This window comes from Pagrus major, chromosome 6, assembly GCF_040436345.1.
Source record: "Pagrus major chromosome 6, Pma_NU_1.0".
Classification (NCBI taxonomy): domain Eukaryota; kingdom Metazoa; phylum Chordata; class Actinopteri; order Spariformes; family Sparidae; genus Pagrus; species Pagrus major.
Window position 1 is genome coordinate 36,508,135 of NC_133220.1, and position 6,529 is coordinate 36,514,663.

Genomic DNA, 6,529 nt, shown 5'->3' on the forward strand with positions numbered 1-6,529 from the left:
AAAGTAGTCAATAGGGATGAAAATATAAATCAAATATTTTATTACTGCCCTTCTTCTAATAAATAATCAGAGTAGCACATTCCTGATGAAGATAAGAGCTACTTACTGGCACGTCAATAATGAGGCCATCACAAGAAGTCTGAAACTCAATTAAGCAAGCAGTAATATGATTTACTACCCTAACCCTCCATGACCTTCCAGTTAGAGCTGCCACTGGATGAACCTCCTGATTGGCTGGGATGACGATTGGGGGCAGTTGATTATGGCAACATGTGGAGCAGCACCTTCTGATGGTTCATCCTCCATGCAAGCCAATTTAATGAGAATCAGGTTTGCCAACAGTGAATGAGTGAGGACATGTGGAGTTGTGGATACGGGTGGAGTGGAGAGGATGGTGAGGTGTAGAGATTGGGGATTATTGTGTTATTATTCTGTTTAGTATGACCTGTCTCTCTGGCTCCATCGCCCTGAGTGGATGCCAAATGTGTGCTGATGGCCTTGTTACATCAGACAATAATCCTCTCAGCCTGAAAAAGGCACGTAGTACAGAGACAAATACACCACCTGGAACATGATACTCATACCTGCCACCCCTCAACCCTCCCTCTAGTGCTCAGTTTGCAGCCCAGTTGCCAGAATAAAATGTTGGTTTCTTTTGTTAATAAGACTGTGAGTATTTTGAAAAGTGTTATATAAGTTACATTTATTATTATTATTTTTATCATTATTATTATTATTATTTGGCAGTTAACGTTTCTCTATCATACTGACATTTCTACAAAACTACATGTTTATGACCTGACTGACATATCAGGAGGTGTAGGGGACGGTGGCTAGCCAGAGACTGCAGTTTGCGACTACATTTCAAAATTTGTAAATGTGAAATCCCTGGATATTTTTGATGAGAGACCACAGTTTTTGTGGGCATGATATCATTACATATTTTTAAGGTGACCTCTGGACCTCCAGAGATGGTCTGTCTTCATCGTCATTTTTGATTTTATCTGGGGGACTCGGCTGTACAGAGCCGTGCATACAGAGCCAGTTATAATGTGTTCTAATGTGTAGGACATGAGGCTCTGAGACTTCTCCCTCCCATCTAGTGCAACATTCAAAACTTCAGCCAATGCTTTCCATTTGTATCTATAAGGAAGATGTGTCAGTCCTGGACACACTATGCGCACAGCACACACATCCATCAACAGATAACATGTATTCAATTACACAACTAAATAGATGGAGTGAAAATACAGGCAATACAAAAGTCACTAGCCTCTGAATATTTTGGTGCATCTTCTAATGATCAAATATTCAATGTAAAATACGTATTTCCATTAAATGTAGCCCCACCTTACAAATCTCACACCTCAGAAAATCAGAATAATTAAAATACTCTTGGTAATCACTCAGGCACCTTTTAGCACCCTCGTCCGGCCTTGTGCGCATGCTGTTAACTTTTAATTGTCCTAGAGAAGGTAATTTTTTAGATGTTTAACAAACTGAGTTTAGATATATCACAACATTCAGCTGACCAAGCAATGCAGTATGTCACAGAATAATGGCGTTCCTCTACTAGCACTTTTGGCTGCACTAAGTCAAACCAAAAAACTGATTTGCTTTTTCTGCTCTGGAGTAGGGCCAAGCCACGGCCGCCAAGCAGGCTGCGGTGACGTCTCGCGACTGCAGCCAGCCCGTAACAAGCACCTTTCTCCACCTAAAATCAATACTCAACTATTGTTTGTGCAAGAAACCTGAGAGAAAGATGTCTTTAAAAGTCAGTGTGTTCAGCTCTCAGTACTTTTGTAGCTTCTAACTGAGCCTCTGCTTCTAAGCTTCTGCTGTGTTTTACTGTTTCGTTGTGTTCACTTTCAGCTGTTTCAGGAGCCATGTTTAGTTACTGCTGGTGAAAACACGTTTCCTGTGATGCTGCTTCATAATAAAAGCTTTTAAATGTCTAAATAATGGGGGGCTTTTATTGTGAAGAAATTATAGCAAATGAAACGTGTTTGTAACTGGATTAGCGGAGCCACTTTGTTAGCAGTAATTCTTCGATAGTACTGTGAGGATCAAGACAAGTGCGTCATTGGTTTAAGACACACCTTCAAGCAGGTAGCCCAGTTGTGATGGAAATGCCAAACCCTGGCCGCACCAGGCTGCTGAACAGAGTCAAACCAAGTAGAGCCAGGCCAGCAGATATAATGGAAAAATACAATAAGTATTTACAGCATGTGGCCAGTATTTCTCAGAATCTGCATTTATTACAAAACAACTAGAGGCCCACCTACTATCTTTCATTTCTATCACATGGTCTTCATCAATTGTCATGGAGATGGACCTGATGAAACTGATCAAGAGCCGTCTTCGACAACAAACAGAATCTGCTGATGAAGATGAAGATGTTCAGATGAAACAAACAATTAAAGCAACATTATGTAGAAATTGTCACATTTTGTGTGATTTGGCACCCCCCACAGTTTCTGATTGCAACAGCACTGTGGTAAGTCTTACGGTGGGGGTTTTTCTTAGGACCCAAATGCAGATATCGAGACAGGAAGTCAGTGAACAAAGGATTTTATTTCACAAACTGTGATGTCCGGAGGGTAATGGGGAGGAGAAGACCAGGCAGGCAGGAAGGCAGGCAGGCAGGCAGGCAGGCAGGGTTGATTGGAGCCGGCATGGAGGAAGCAGTGCAGAACGGCGCTGGAGATTTCTGCAGCCAAAGAACAGGGTCATAAGCGCAAAGGTGACAACACAGAAAACACAAAATACTTTGAGTGTCTAGGAAACACTACGTCGCAGCACTACAGTCACTGTGTGGGATGTAATAATCTAGCGCGGAAGTGGCGGAGAGACCAGGTAGATAAAGCCAGTGGGTGATGAATTAATCTGGAACAGGTGTGCCACTCTGCTGCTGCTGCTGCTGCCACACCCACCCACCCACACACACAGGAGAAGGGGCAGGTGAGGGAGAAAAGGAGGGGGGAAAGCAGGTAGGGAGAACCGAACACAGAAAAACAACACGGCTGCCTCAGTAGCACCGTGACAGCACTGGGGGAAAACCAGGAGTTCAGGGTGAGGGACAGTGGCTGAGCAGGAAGCCTGCGGTGAAGGCAGAAACCCTCTGGGAGCCGTAGACGACGGTGGAAATCCTCTGGGGGCCGGCGGAGACGGCGGAAGCCCTCCGGGGGCCGTAGACAAAGGCTGGAACCCTCTGGAGGCCAGCGGCAATGGCGGAGGCGGAGACCCTCTGGAGGCTGGCGGCGAAGTCGAAGACCCTCTGGAGGCCGGCGGCGGCGAAGGCGTGAGCTGTGACCCACTGGAGGCCGGCGACGGAGGCGTGGGCTGGGACTCACTGGAAGCTGTGGGCTGGGACCCACTGGAGGCCGGCCACGGAGGCGTGGACCTGGACCCACCGGAGGCCGTGGGCTGGGACTCACTGGAAGTCGGCAGCAAAAGCATGGGCTGGGACCCACTGGAAGCCGGCAGTGAAGGCGTGGGCTGGGACCCACTGGAGGCCAGCGGTGAAGGTGAAGGCCCACTGGAAACTGGCAGTGAAGGCGTGGACTAGGACCTACTGGAAGCCGGCAATGAGGGCTGGAACCCTCTGAGGCCGGCGGTGAGGGCTGGAACCCTCTAGAAGGCGTGGGCTGGGACCCACTGGAGGCCGGCGGTGAAGGCGTGGGCTGGGACCCACTGGAAGCCGTGGGCTGGGACCCACTGGAGGCCGGCGGTGAAGGTGAAGGCCCTCTGGAAGCCGGCAGGGAAGATGAAGGCTGTGACCCTCTGGAGGCCGTCCTCCTGGATGTCGGCAGGACCACCAACGGAGGATCACTGGCAGCTGTCGGCCAGGGAGCTGATGGAGGAACACTGGCAGCGGTTGGCCTGGGAGCCGATGGAGGAACACTGGCAGCGGTTGGCCTGGGAGCCGACGGAGGAACACTGGCTGGAACCAGACTCAGCCGGGCCCTAGACCAAGACGCAGGGACAGGACTTGGCCGGGCCCTAGACTGAGGGACTGGAACAGGACTCGGTGGGACCTCCGACCGAGGGATAGGAACAGGACTCGGCGGGACCCCCAACCGAGGGACAGGAACAGGACTCGGCGGGACCTCTGACCGAGGGACAGGAACTGGGACTGGACTCGGCCGTGCCTCTGACCGAGGGACAGGAACTGGGACTGGACTTGGCCGTGCCGCCGACCGAGGGACTGGGACTGGACTTGGCCATGCCTCTGACCGAGGGACTGGGACTGGACTCGGCTGTGCCTCTGACCGAAGGAAAGGGACAGGAACTGGACTTGGCTGGACCTCCGACCGAGGGGCAGGGACAGGAGTTGGCCAGGCTGCCGACAGAGGAGCAGGGTCAGGAGTCAGCCAGGCTGCCGACGGAGAGCCACTGGCAGGTGTCAGCTGGACCACCGACTGAGGATCACCGCCAGGAGTCGGCCAGGCCACCGACGAAGGAACAGGAACACGAGCCGGCAGGGCCGCCGACCGGGAAGCAAGAACAGGTGCTGGCAGGGCTGCCAACCAGGAGCCACTGGCAGGAGTCGACTGGGCCGCTGACCGGGTGCCACTGGCAGGAGTCGACCGGGCTGCTGACTGGGAGCCACTGGCAGGAGTCGACCGGGCCGCCGACTGGGAAACAGGAACAGGAGTCAACCGGGACGCCGACTGGGAAACAGGAACAGGAGTCGGTCGGGGTGTCAGCCATGCCATTAATGGTGCGAACCCGGCAGGTATTGGCTGTGCTGCCGAAGGAGAAACACTGGCAGGTGTCGGCCGGGCAGCTGATACTGGAGCTGGGGTTCTGGGCAGGCTTAGCTCTGAAGCCCCGGGCTGGAATGAGGAACCGCGGAACAGGGAGCCGGACCTCAGGGAGCCAGGACGTGGCTGGGAGCATTGCTTTCTTGGGTGAAGCACCTGGGAACTGGCAGGCCCTGGAGCAGACAGGAGACTAGCCGGCTGACGGCTAGCAAACACAGAAACTGCTGGATGGCTAACAGGCTGGTGGCCAGCAGCCATCTGGGAGTCAGCGCTATACAGGTTCTTAATTAAAGTCTTTCTGAGATTCTCCACCTCGGAAATAAATTCTGCAGCACTCGGAGCCTCCCTCAACCAGGGCCTACAAAACAGTTCTCCCTCAAACACAGCTATGGCCTGTAGCATCAGTGCCATGTCGATCCTGCCATTCAATGCAGCCCACAACTTGTTACCAATGTTTAAAAATTGTGCGCTGATGTTGTCTGCTGGGTCCATTATGGCTAAATTATTCTGTTACGGTGGGGGTTTTTCTTAGGACCCAAATGCAGATATCGAGACAGGAAGTCAGTGAACAAAGGATTTTATTTCACAAACTGTGATGTCCGGAGGGTAATTGGGAGGAGAAGACCAGGCAGGCAGGCAGGCAGGCAGGCAGGGTTGGCTGGAGCCGGCATGGAGGAACACAGGAGAGCAAACTGGAAACAGTGCAGAACGGCGCTGGAGATTTCTGCAGCCAAAGAACAGGGTCATTAGCGCAAAGGTGAAAACACAGAAAACACAAAATACTTTGAGTGTCTAGGAAACACTATGTCGCAGCACTACAGTCACTGTGTGGGATGTAATAATCTAGCGCCGAAGTGGTGGAGAGACCAGGTAGATAAAGCCAGTGGGTGATGAGTTGATCTGGAACAGGTGTGCCACTCTGCTGCTGCCGCCGCTGCTGCTGCTGCTGCTGCTGTCACGCCCACAGACACACACACACACACACAGAAGAAGGAGCAGGTGAGGGAGAAAAGGAGGGGGGAAAGCAGGTAGGGAGAACTGAACACAGATAAACAACAGGGCTGCCATAGTAGCACCGTGACAGTAAGTACAGATCCCAGGTGTGTAACAGTTTGTCAGATTGGTAGGTGCTAACTACAAAACAACAAAACTCATTATGTGTTGAAACTTGTATGGTGAAGTAAACATGTATGTAACACTGTGATCCTACCTCTCACTGAAGTTACTTAGTACTTCTTGTTTTTTAACAAATCCAAAGTTTACCAACATTTCAATCACAACATCAGTGGCATAAAAGACAAATAACTCATTATCTATTACAAGGGAGCAACATAAAGACAGAATAATGAGAGGTCAAGAGAGGTTCACAGTCCATTGTTCTTTACAAGACAGAGGAAAGGACAGCCACCAGTTTCTCACAGAGGTAATCAACTGCATGCAAGGGTGACATGCTGCACAGCTGGATGAACACATCATACGAACTCTTACTCCGTCTATTCGTAGAGAGGAGCCAAGATGGAGCTACAGGGAGGAAGCATGTTTAAAAAAAGATCATGATTTTTTTGTTTTTGATCAACGTCAGTCTCAAGTAAGTTGACATAACATGACTGTTATTTCAAGCAACTCACTGTTTCACGTTCACACCAGTTCAAACTTACACACTGTGTTTAGCATGTCTACTGGTGCCGCTGAGATTACTTTCCCTTGCTGGTCTGGAGATTTAAACCAGCAACCTTAAAATGACAAGACTGCTGTCAGAAACT